Raw genomic sequence first — 12,424 nt, 5'->3', positions numbered from 1 at the left:
GCCACGAAGACCCAGCGTAGCCACAGGGAAAAAACAAATGGAGTATCTATTGTGATACTGTGATGTAAAAAGAAGTATGTTTTTGGGTCTTCCTCCCTAGCTCCCAGCCAGAGCTCCTAAAACCCTTGTAATTTCCTAAGCGATAAAGGTGAAAAGAACATCTTGAATATCTTCTGTTGTATGTTTTATGCCCAGTTCCTGAAGGAGCTCCAGAAGGTGAAAGTGGCAAGCACCTTTTCTTATGATAAGCCCCTTTCAGGACGTCCCTAGTGCATCGGCCACTACAGAATCTGCCTGCAGTGCAGGAGACCTGAGTTCGATCCCTGGGTTGGGAAGATCCCCTGTAAAAGGGAAAGGCTACCCACTCTGGTGTTCTTGCCTGGAGAATCCCAGGGATGGGGGAGCGTGGTGGGCTGCCTTCTATGGGGTCGCACAGAGTCGGACATGACTGAAACGACTTAGTAACAGCAGCAGCAGCACCCACTCCAGAATTCTGTCCTGGAGAATTCCATGGACTGTATAGTCCATGGGGTCCCAAAGAGTCAGACACGACTGACTTTCACTTTCCAGTGGTTAAGACTCTGCTTCCAGTGCAAGGGACTCTGGTTCGATCCCTGGTCCAAGAACTAAGAATCCCGCTTGCCTTGGGACAACTAAGTCTATGCGCCACAACTAGAGAGAAGCCCTCAGGCCGCAACAAAGAGCCAGAGAACTAAGACCCAACACAGCCAAATAAATAAAAACAAGCCCCTTTCAGCCACACCCACCTACTTAATAGAAGCGCCATAAAAAACCCAAAGGATGGGGTTTTGAGAGCTGAGTTAGCCAACACATCTGGGTGCTGGGGAAGGGGAGCAGCCGGAGAGGGCTTGGAAACCCAGCACGCCTCCCACATGGCTTGCTTGCCCTGCGGACCTCCACCGTTTGGTCCTTCCTGAGTTGTATTCTCTGTAATAAACTAGTGAACATAAGTGTTTCTCTGAGATGTGTGAGCTGTTTGAGCGAACTTTCAAACTTAAGGAGGGGGTCATGAGAATCCCCAGCTTCAGTCAGCAGCGCGTGTAGGTGACAACCTAGGACGTGTCATCAGTATCCGGAGTGGGGGCAGTCTGCTGGGACTGCGCCCTTGACCTGCATGGTGTGAGTGAACTCCAGGCAGGCCATGTCAGAACTGAGTTCTATTGTAAGTCACCCAGTCCCGTCCATCAGGAATTACAGAATTGCTTGGTATGGAAAAGCCTCCACATTTGGTGTCAGAAGTACTGTGTACAGAAAGGAAACAGGAGTTTTCACTTGTATATGTGCTCAGTGTATACGTATTACCTGAATAAATAACTGAAGTTGTTACTTTTGTGTTTTCTTTGGCTGTGCAACATGAGAGACCTTAGTTCCCCAACCAGGGATAGAACCCATGCCCCCTGCCTTGGGAGCACAAAGTCTCAACCACTAGACTGCCAGGGAAGTCCATCAAGTGATTAATTTTGTAACAAAGTGGGATTACAGTATACACAGTTATCACAATTGGCTTCTTTTATCCAGCAGTAGAGTGTGGCCCTTTCTGGGCCCTCCCTGTTGGCTCTGGGTAAAGAACCCGTCTGCCAGTGCAGGAGACACGGGTTCAATCCCTGGGTTGGGAAGATCCCCTAGAGAAGGAAATGGCAGCCCACTCCAGCCTTCTTGCCTGGAGAATCCCGTGGACAGAGGAGCCTGGTGGGCTGCCGTCTATGGGGTTGTTTAGTTGCTCAGTCCAGACACGAATGAGTGACTAAGCAATGACAACATGGGCCTCTCCCTATCTGTCCATCAGGTACAAATGTTCCTTCCTCCAGACTCCGTGGGGGTGCCCAGAGACACAGGGAGGAAAGCCCTGTCCCCTCCCCTCCTCTTGGGCTGTTCCTTCCCATTGTACAAACTGTGACTCCAGGATGTGGCAACTTTCCCAAAGGCCTGGGTTCATCCATTTTGGTAACAGTGCTCAGCTGCTCAGTCGTATCTGACTCTGTGACCCCATGGACTGTAACCCGCCAGGCTCCTCTGTCCATGGGATTCTCCAGGCAAGAATACTGCAAAGGGTTACCATCTCCTCCAGGGGATCTTCCTAACTCCAGGATTGAACCCTTGTCTCCTGCTTGGCACGCAGATTCTTTACCACTGCACCAGCTGGTCTGTGGTTTATTCAACATTTACTCAATAAATGTTCATTAGATGCCTACATATTATTGGCCACATGCTGGTATGGGCACCAGGAGTATATCAGTAAACAAGACAGCCTAAATGCTAAGTGGGGAAAGGGAAGTTGGTGATGTTAACTAGGGCTGCCTGAGCAGTCTTTTGAATAAAATGCTGAACAGGGTGAGCCACTGACTCAGGAAATAACCTGGAAGTTGTTCAGTCATTAAGTCATGTCTGACTCTTTGTGACTCTATGGACTGCAGCATGCCAGGCTTCCCTGTCCTTCGCTATCTCCTGGAGCTTGCTCAAACTTGTGTTCAGTGAGTTGGTGATGCCATCCTACCGTCTCATCCTCTGTTGCCCCCTTCTCTTGCCCTCAATCTTTCCCAGCATCAGGGTCTTTGCCAGTGAGTTGGCTTATCACATCAGATGGCCAAAGTATTGGAGCTTCAGCTTCAGCATCAGTCCTTCCAATCAATATTCAGGGTTGATTTCCTTTAGGCTTGACTGGTTGGGTCTCTTTGCAGTCCAAGGGACTCTCAAGAGTCTTCTCCAACACCACAGTTCAAAAGCATCAATTCTTCGGCGCTCAGCCTTCTTCACAGTCCAACTCTCACATCCATACATGACTACTGGAAAAACCATAGTTTTGACTATATGGACCTTTGTCTGCAAAGTGATGTTTCTGCTTTTTAATATACTGTCTAGGTTTTTCATAATTTTTCTTCCAAGGAGCAAGCGTCTTTTATTTCCAAGGCTGCATTTACCATCCTCAGTGATTTTGAAGCCCAAGAAGAGAAAATCTGCCACTGTTTTCACTTTTTCCCCATCTATTTGCCATGAAGTGATGGGACTGGATGCCGTGATATTAGTTTTTTGAATGTTGAGTTTTAAACCAGCTTTTTCAATCTTGTCTTTCACCCTCATCAGCCAAGAAAACTGCCAGTGCAGTTCAAATGGTGTGTGATACATTTGGGGCCCACAGTGGCCCAGGTGGAAACGCAGTGCCCACTGATAGCTTGCTATTGCTGCTAAGTCACTTCAGTCGTGTCTGACTCTGTGCGACCCCATAGACGGCAGCCCACCAGGCTCCCCCGTCCCTGGGATTCTCCAGGCAAGAACACTGGAGTGGGTTGCCATTTCCTTCTCCAACGCATGAAAGTGAAAAGTGAAAGTGAAGTCGCTCAGTCGTATCCGACTCTTAGCGACCCCATGGACTGCAGCCTACCAGGCTCCTTCCTCCATCCATGGGATTTTCTACTGGAGTGGGGTGCCATTGCCTTCTCTGACTAATTCTTATTGACAGCTTGACAGCCTGTCAATAAGAATCACCTTGGGTCCTTTACACTCAAGGTGAATGTTCCAACGTTCCACATTCTCAGCAACTGGGGCCTTGGATCCTTTGTATCAGAATTGCCTCTGAGTCAGAAACTGCTGTGGGGCCAGGATGGAAGATCTGAACCTGGGTTCCATGTGACTTATTTAACCTCACAGGGATAAGAGTCAGCACAACCAGTGTTTGTTCCTTCAAAGAGGCCCCAGTGCGGGGGGCATTTCCTCTGGCATTTACACCAATGACTTCTACAGATGGGAAGAACTAGCTGGCCGCTCTATTATATTCTTAATGGCTGGACTGATACCATCACTATAATTTGTTTCCAGGGCGCAGTGCCCAGCCCAGGGCCTGGGCAGGTTTGGCATCAGCAGACCAGTGAACCTGAAGGGACAATGATGGCATCACTTCCTAGGGGCTTCTGGTGTGCTGGGCTCTATGCTAAGACACTTACAGGGACTGTCTCACATGGTATGGAAGTTACTGTGATTACCTCCACTTCGCAGGTGAGGAAAGCTGCCAGGGAGGGAGTGACCTCCTGCCTAGCAGAGCATCTGTCTCTCAGTAGGACCCTGCCGCTCCCCACCCCCATTTCTGAGCAGATAGTTACTCAAGACATCAGTTTAGCCTGCATGCCTCCTGCATCTCTGTGTTGTATTCCATGCAGATGGAAATTAAAAGAAAGCCAAAGTACCAATACTTACATCAGACAAAATAGACTTTAAAATAAAGACTGTTACAAGAGACAAAGAACACCACATAATGATCCAGGGATCCATCCCAGAAGAAGATATGACGACTGTAAATAAATAGGCACCCAACAGAGGAGCACCTCAGTACATAAGGCAATAGAAGGATTTGGTGGGCAGAGAGAACCTGGAGTCACGGCAAATATTCAGGCAATGTGTAGCCCCAGTCTGCCAGGAAAACCACCCCAAGTCCCTTATTTTCCTCAGTCGCTGTCTCTAACCTTCGAGTGCTTAACAACGTTGCTAAATTGTACCAACAATGTAAGCAACGGGAGATCTGGGAATTGGGCTTTAAATTTTAAGTTACGTGATTGAGTTTCTTATTTCAAGACATAGACTGTTTTGAAGACAAAGAAAGTGCCAGATCGTCCTTACCATGCTCAGAGTGGGCTCTCCAGAACATCAGTGTCACTGACAAACCCGCTGGCCTCCATGCTGGCCAGTCGCCAGTTGAGGTAATGGCCACTAGGGTGCAATGGGGAGGAGGGGGTGCAGCCTTAGACCTTGGTGGTGGAGGGGCCTCGGTGCGAACCCCAACTTGCCCTGTTTACTGACTGGGTGATTTGATCTCTGTGACACCTGCTACAGCACAGATGAACCCTAAAGACATAATGCTAATGATGGATATCGTTATATTATAAGTGAAATAAACCCATCACAAGAAGACAAATACTGTTGGATTCCATTTATATGAGTTACTTAAAGCAGACCTTCAAAGGGCCAGAAGATAGAATGGTGGTTGCCAGGGGCTGGGAAGTGGGGAGTTCATGTTTCATGTGTATAGAATTTCAGTTTTGCAAGATAGAAAGAGCTATAGAGAGGGACTTCCCGGGTGGTCCAGTGGCTAAGCCTCTATGCTCCCAGTGCAGGGGGTCTGGGTTCAATCCCTGGTCAGGGAACTAGATCCCATATGTCGAAACGAAAAATCAATCCTGTGTGCTGCAATTAAAATCCGGTGCAGTCACATAAAAAATTTTTTTAAAAAGTTATAGAGATAGTTCCTGGTTTGATCCTGGGTTTTGGCACCAACACACACACACACACACACACACACACACACACACAGCAACAGCAACAAAAACAAACAAACTATAGAACTAGAAAGTAGTGGCATTTGCATAACAGTGTGAATGTGTTGGGTTGCATTGGATTTCCAGAATGGAAAAACCTGAACAAACTTTTTGGCCAGCCCAATACTTAATGCCACTAGATTGTACACTTAATGATGGTTAAAATGGTTAATTTTATAAGTACCTTATGTATATTTTACCCCCCAGTTTTCATTCCAATCCCAAAAGAAGGGCAATGCCAAAGAATGTTCAAACTACTGCGCAATTGCACTCATTTCACACGCTAGCAAGGCAATGCTCAAAATCCTTCAAGCTAGGCTTCAACAGTATATTAACAGAGAATTTCCAGGTGTACAAGCTGGATTTAGAAAAGGCAGAGGAACCAGAGATCAAACTGCCACCATCGGCTGGATCATAGTAAAGGCAAGAGACTTTTGCTTATCCAGAAAAACATCTACTTCTGCTTCACTGAGTATGCTAAACCCTTTGACTGTGTATTAGTAGTGAAAGTTGCTCAGTCATGTCCGACACTTTGCGACCCCATGGACTATACAGCACATGGAATTCTCCAGGCTAGAATACTGGAGTGGGTAGCCTTTCCCTTCTCCAGGGGAAGCTCACAGCAAACTGTGGAGAATTCTTAAAGAGATGGGAATACCAGACCACCTTACCAGCCTCCTGAGAAACCTGTATGCAGGGCAAAAAGCAACATGAAACAGACATGAAACAACAGACTGGTTCAAAATTGGGAAAGGAGTACATCAAGTTTATATATTGTGACACTGGTTATTTAACTTATATGTAGAGTACATCATGCGAAATGCTGGGCTGGATGAATCGCAAGCTGGAATCAAGATTGCTGGGAGAAATATCAAAAACCTCAGATATGCATATGATTCTACCCTAATGGCAGAAAGTGAAGAGGAACTAAAGAACTGCTTGATGAAGGTGAAAGAGGAGAGTGAAAAACCTGGCTTAAAACTCCACATTCAAAAAACTAAGATCATGGCATGCTGTCCCATCACTTCATGGCCAATAGATGGGGGGAAAATGAAAACAGTGGCAGATTTTATTTTCTTGGGTTCCAAAATCACTGTGGACAGTGAATGCATATTCATTCAATGTTACTTGTTGAATGAATAAACATCAATATCCAGATAACTGCAGTTTTCAAGATATGAGTTTTTTTACATTTCCCAGCTCACTCTCCCTGCCCCCCACTATTGTACCAAGAATGTTAGCTCATTAAGGCCCCACTTTGAACTATAAGGACCTTACTTTCCCCGAGGAGCCAGGAACATGCCTAGCACACACAAATGTATCATTGTAAGAATGAGCTGACATTTGCCTATTTCATTATGGTCATTAAACCAGCTTTTATATCTGTGATCACTTGTGAAGTGGCCACAGCAGGTATTATTTTACCTACTTTATAGATGTAGAAACTGAGGCCTGGGGTGTTCAGCCACTGGCCCAGCCTCCCACATCTGTCTATACGTGCCATGGCCTGCTGAGCATTAGCTCTGTTTGGCCACAGAATAAAAACAAATAAAACCCGGTTTCCACCACTGTATCATCACCTGATTTCTCTGCAATATCCTGTCCGACCCTGACTGATCCCCCTGCTTTGAACACTTCAGCAGGAGGCATGGGACTCATCTGGAGGTGGGCTGGTTAGGCAGAGGGACCGATATTAGTCACTCCAAGAAGTTCCCCTCTGGGTGAAACTTGGCTCACCATGCAGTGAGGGCGGTGGAGGTTGACTAAGAGAGGCAAGCATCAGGTGGGTGGTCAGGTATGATGGTTGGGTGATGGGCTATCCCAGGGCCTTCTAGCCTCCTCAGGGGTCTGCAAAGCAGCCCATGATCAAATTGACCCCTGTTGCCCAGCTTTCTTCTCGCTGACCCCAACCCTATCAGTACTTCCTGATCCCCTAGCAAATCAGAAGCCAGAAGAGCCCTAAGATGGCAAAACAGGCCGCCGAGTTCCTCCCAGGTAAACCAGCTGGGCAGGTCTGCTGGTGCCAGGGTGAAGGGTGGAGCTGCAGGTCAGCTCCAGCCCAGGAGCAGAGCTAACTAATGTTGGGCCTCTGGGGAGAAGCCAGATACAGTCTCACCTGGTTTTGATCCAGGGCTGGCTCTTAAGGTCCAGTGGCTCTCTAGATGAGTTGGAAGATGGCCAGTTTGGAGGTAGCATTTGATGGACATCATTGCTGGTGGTTAGAAGCAACTTGTCAACTATCCAAGAACACTAACCAGGGAGCTCAGATATCAGAAACACTTTGGGAGCTTGTTAAAAAAAATACAGCCCTGTTCCAGGCCTGCCAAAGTGCAATCCCTGAGGAGGGGTTAGAGACCCAAATCTTTTTCTTTAAAATCCCTCTCAGGTAATTGTGACACTCAGAGGTTTGGAAATTATTGTTGTTCAGTTGCTAAGTTGTGTCCCATTACTTGCGACCCCATGGACTGCAGCATGACAGGCCTCGCTGTCCCTCACCATCTCCCAGAGTTAGCCCAAGTTCACGTCCACTGAATTGGTGATGCTATCCAACCATCTCACCCTGTGTTGCCGTCTTCTGCCTTCAATCTTTCCTAGCATCAAGGTCTTTTCCAATGTGTTGGCAGTTTACATCAGGTGGCCAAACTACTGGAGCGTCAGCTTTAGTATCAGTCCTCCCAGTGAGCATTCAGCGTTGATTTCCTTTAGGATTGACTGGTTTGGGGCTTCCCTGGTGGCTTAGCAGTAAAGAATCTGCCTGCCAACTCAGGAGACAAGAGTTCAATCCCTGAGACAGAAAGATCTCACATGCCACGGAGCAACTAAGCCTGTGTGCCACAACTGTTTAGCCTGTGCCCTAGAGCCCAAGAAGTGCAACTATCAAGCCCGTGGGCTGCAACTGCTGAAGCCTGCGTGCTGTAGAACCTGTGCTGTGCAAAAAGAGAAGCAACTGCAATAAGAAGCCTGTGCACCGCAACGAGAGAGTAGCTCACCACAACCAAAGAAGAGCTGGCGTAGTAACGATGACCCAGCACGGCCAAGAATAACAAAGAAATAATTTAAAAAAAAAAAAAAAAATTGGATCTCCTTGTAGTCCAAGGGACTCTCAGGAGTCTTCTCCAGCACCAGAGTTCGAGGGCATCAATTCTTCCGCGCTCAGCTTTCTTTATAGTTCAGCTCTCACATCCATACGTGACCACTGGAAAAACCATAGCTTTGACGAGATGGACCGTTGTTGGCAAAGTGATGTCTTTGCTTTTTAACACCCTGTCTAGGTTTGTCATAGCTTTTCTGCCAAGAAACAATCGTCTTCTAATTTCATGACTGTGGTCACCATCCGCAGTGCAGTGATTTTCGAGCCCAAGAAGAGGAAATCTGTCACTGCTTCCACCTCTTCCCCTTCTCTGGGAAAGGAGCAAAACCTCCTACTCAGAGGAATCAGGACAGAGGGGCCAACACCAAACTCAAGGCTGAGTGAGGCTGTTCATTTTTGGTCACTGGCCTGGCCTCTAGGTCAGATCTTTGGTCAGATACGTGCGTGTGTGCTGAGTTGCTTCAGTTGTGTCCGACTTTTTACAACCCTGTGGACTGTAGTCCACCAGGCTCCTCTGTCCATGGGATTCTCTAGGCAAGAAGAATGGAGTGGGTTGCCATGCCCTCCTCCAGGGGATCTTCCTGACCCAGGGATTGAACTCATGTCTCTTAAGTCTCCTGCATTGGCAGGGAGGTTCTTTTCCACAAGCACGACCTGGGAAGCACTTGGGCAGGTATAACCTTTTTTTTTTTTTAATATTTATTTATTTATGGCCATGCTGGGTCTATGTCGCTTTGCACAGTCTTTAGTTTTGGCACGAGGGCTTCTCATTGCGGTGGCTTCTTTTGCTGCGGAGCACAGGCTCTAGGCACACAGGTTTCAGTGTGTGACTCGCAGGCCCTAGATCTCAGGCTTAGTAGTTGTGGCTCAGGGATCAAACCCGTGTGTCCTCCTTTGGCAGGTGGATTCTTATTCACTGCGCCAGCAGGGAAGTCCCAGGTACAACTTTTAAGAAGCGCAGCAGAGATCTGTGGCTAAGACCTTGGGCTTAAAGGCTCAGAGTTCTGGATTCAAGTTCTGACTCCTTCTGTTAATGCGTGACCTTTGGTGAGACTCAGCTGGGAGGCAGGACAGCCCGCCATCGGCTAGGCTTTGGAGCCAGACAGTTTGGTTGCTTCTTGGGTCTGTGACCTTGAGCAAGTTGCTCCACCCCTTGGAGCTTCAGTTTGGAAATGGGGACACTTGCCTCCTGGCAGTGTGGTGGGGAGGTGCTGGAGACAAGTTCTTATCTCCCAGCTGATCCAAAGGGTTTCAGAAGTGTTAGGTTGTTACTGCTGTCAACCCTGCTCTGGGGAAACCTTCAGCTTCTGACTGGTTTGGGTGGTGGTTGTCACCTTTCCCCTGATTGGCTACCCACATGCCTGACGGTAACCAGCGCTTTCATCACACTGGCTCCAAGCATCAAGCCTGGGGCCCCACAGGCTCCATTCTCCCATAGAGGAAGCCCGGATCTGGCCTTCCTCCCCTCCCCAAAGTGTCTTACTGTTTGGTGACACTGCATTGGTGAGGTCAGGCTGCCTGGAAATGACCCCTTTCAGCCCTCAGGGATGAAAATACAGATTGCCCTTTGTTAGTGTTTTGAACTCCAGTGGACATGTCAAATGACAAATGTTTTGGGGTAAGGTTTACACTGGAGATGATCAAACAACATTTCCACACTCACAGCGTCAATTGTCCTTTGCAGCCTATTCCCTAGCACCATCTGGGCACGTCCTGAACAATGGCACCCGTCACTGTCCGCATTCCACCACCAGTTGGCTCCCTACTGCCTGGGATGACAGTTGGGATCACTTCAGACTCGGGGCGGGGGGGTGCTGCCACAGAGAACCCCCTCTTCTCTGTGGGGCACTCTGAGGATCTGCGGCCAGTGGCTTGGTAGGACCTTCCCAGCCAGGGCCCTTCTAGAGGCAGCATCCCTGGCCGTTGGGCATATCTCTGAGTAGACACTGCCCCCTTGAGGCCTCTTCCCACCATGACACCTGGGAGTGCTGACCTCACACAAAGGGACCTGGGTTATGCTTTCCAAGCCAAGGGTGCCTTTAAAATTGGCCCCAAATGCAGAAGTCTCTGGAGGACTGGCGGTGTAGTCCTTCTCAACTGGAGAACTTGGAACCTACCTTAGTGCCTTATATTGCCTTCCGGAAGAAATACAACTCAGGGCAATCATCAGAAAACAGGCACACAGGACTTCCCTCGTGATCCAGTGGTTGAGAATCCTCCTGCTAACTCAGGGGACACGGGTTCGATCCTTCACCCAGGAAGATCCCACAAGCCCTGGGGAAACAGCCCGTGTACTGCAACTACTGAGCCCATGTGCCTAGAGCCCGTGCTCTGCAACAAGAGAAGCCACCGTGACGCGAAGCCCAGCCACTGCAACTGGAGAAAGCCCATGGGCAGCAACGAAGACCCAGTGCAGCCAAAGACAAACAAACAAAATACAGTCTTAAAAAAAAAAAAAGAAAACAAACACATAATTGTTAGAGATCTATAATTTGCAAAGAGACAGGGGGAATTCCCTGGTTGTCCAGTGGTTAGGGCTTTGCGTGCTCACTGCCCAGGGGCCCAGGGGTCATCCCTGGCTGGGAAATTAGGATCCCACAAGCTAGCTGACGAAGACATAAACAAAAGAAAATACGACAAAATGTGAAAAGGCAGGCGTTTTAGTAGACTAGGGAGAAGTGTCCTTACTTTCTAGTAAGTTTTGAAATTGAAGATAAGGTTCAGTTCAGTTCAGTTCAGTCACTCAGTCGTGTCCGACTCTTTGCAACCCCATGAATTGCAGCATGCCAGGCCTCCCTGTCCATCACCAACTCCCGGAGTTCACCCAGACTCACGTCCATCGAGTCGGTGATGCCATCCAGCCATCTCATCCTCTGTCGTCCCCTTCTCCTCCTGCCCCCAATCCCTCCCAGCATCAGAGTCTTTTTTCCAATGAGTCAACTCTTCACATGAGATGGCCAAAGTACTGGAGTTTCAGCTTCAGCATCATTCCCTCCAAAGAAATCCCAGGGCTGATCTCCTTCAGAATGGACTGGTTGGATCTCCTTGCAGTCCAAGGGACTCTCAAGAGTCTTCTCCAACACCACAGTTCAAAAGCATCAATCCTTCGGCGCTCAGCTTTCTTCACAGTCCAACCTTCACATCCATACATGACCACTGGAAAAACCACAGCAGTGACTAGATGGACCTCTGTTGGCAAAGTAATGTCTCTGCTTTTGAATATGCTGTGTAGGTTGGTCATAACTTTTCTTCCAAGGAGTAAGCATCTTTTAATTTCATGGCTGCAGCCACCATCTGCAGTGATTTTGGAGCCCCCGAAAATAAAGTCTGACACTGTTTCCACTGTTTCCCCGTCTATTTGCCATGAAGTGATGGGACCAGATGCCATGATCTTCATTTTCTGAATGTTGAGCTTTAAGCCAACTTTTTCACTCTCCACTTTCACTTTCATCAAGAGGCTTTTGAGTTCCTCTTCACTTTCTGCCATAAGGGTGGTGTCATCTGCATATGTGAGGTTATTGATATTTCTCCCGGCAATCTTGATTCCAGCTTGTGCTTCTTCCAGCCCAGCGTTTCTCATGATGTACTCTGCATATAAGTTAAATAAGCAGGGTGACAATATACAGCCTTGACGTACTCCTTAGAGTTAAGCAAAATGACTAGTATAAAGGAAAGAGGTAAAGATATCTTGTTATAAGATTTGAAATTAGATACCAAAATGAGGTGAGAGAAATAAAAGGATCAATTAACTACAGAAAGGTCAACATGAGCTAGACTAAGAACTTAGCAAGTGAGAAGTGGTGAAGGTGTGGAGACATGGTCCTGTAACTGCTGTACTGGTGACAGTGTAACAACTTTGCATGCTGTATGTGAGGCAAGCGAACTCTTAGTTGCCACATGTGGGATCTAGTTCTCCAAGCAGGGATCAAAGCCGGGTCCCCTGCATTGGGACCACAGAGTCTTAGCCACTGGACCAGCAGGGAAGTCCCTGTCAGTGCTTCTTCCTTCC

This window comes from Bos indicus x Bos taurus, chromosome 11 (genome assembly GCF_003369695.1).
Source record: "Bos indicus x Bos taurus breed Angus x Brahman F1 hybrid chromosome 11, Bos_hybrid_MaternalHap_v2.0, whole genome shotgun sequence".
Taxonomy (NCBI): Eukaryota; Metazoa; Chordata; class Mammalia; order Artiodactyla; family Bovidae; genus Bos; species Bos indicus x Bos taurus.
Note: the sequence above shows the minus strand (reverse complement) of the source record.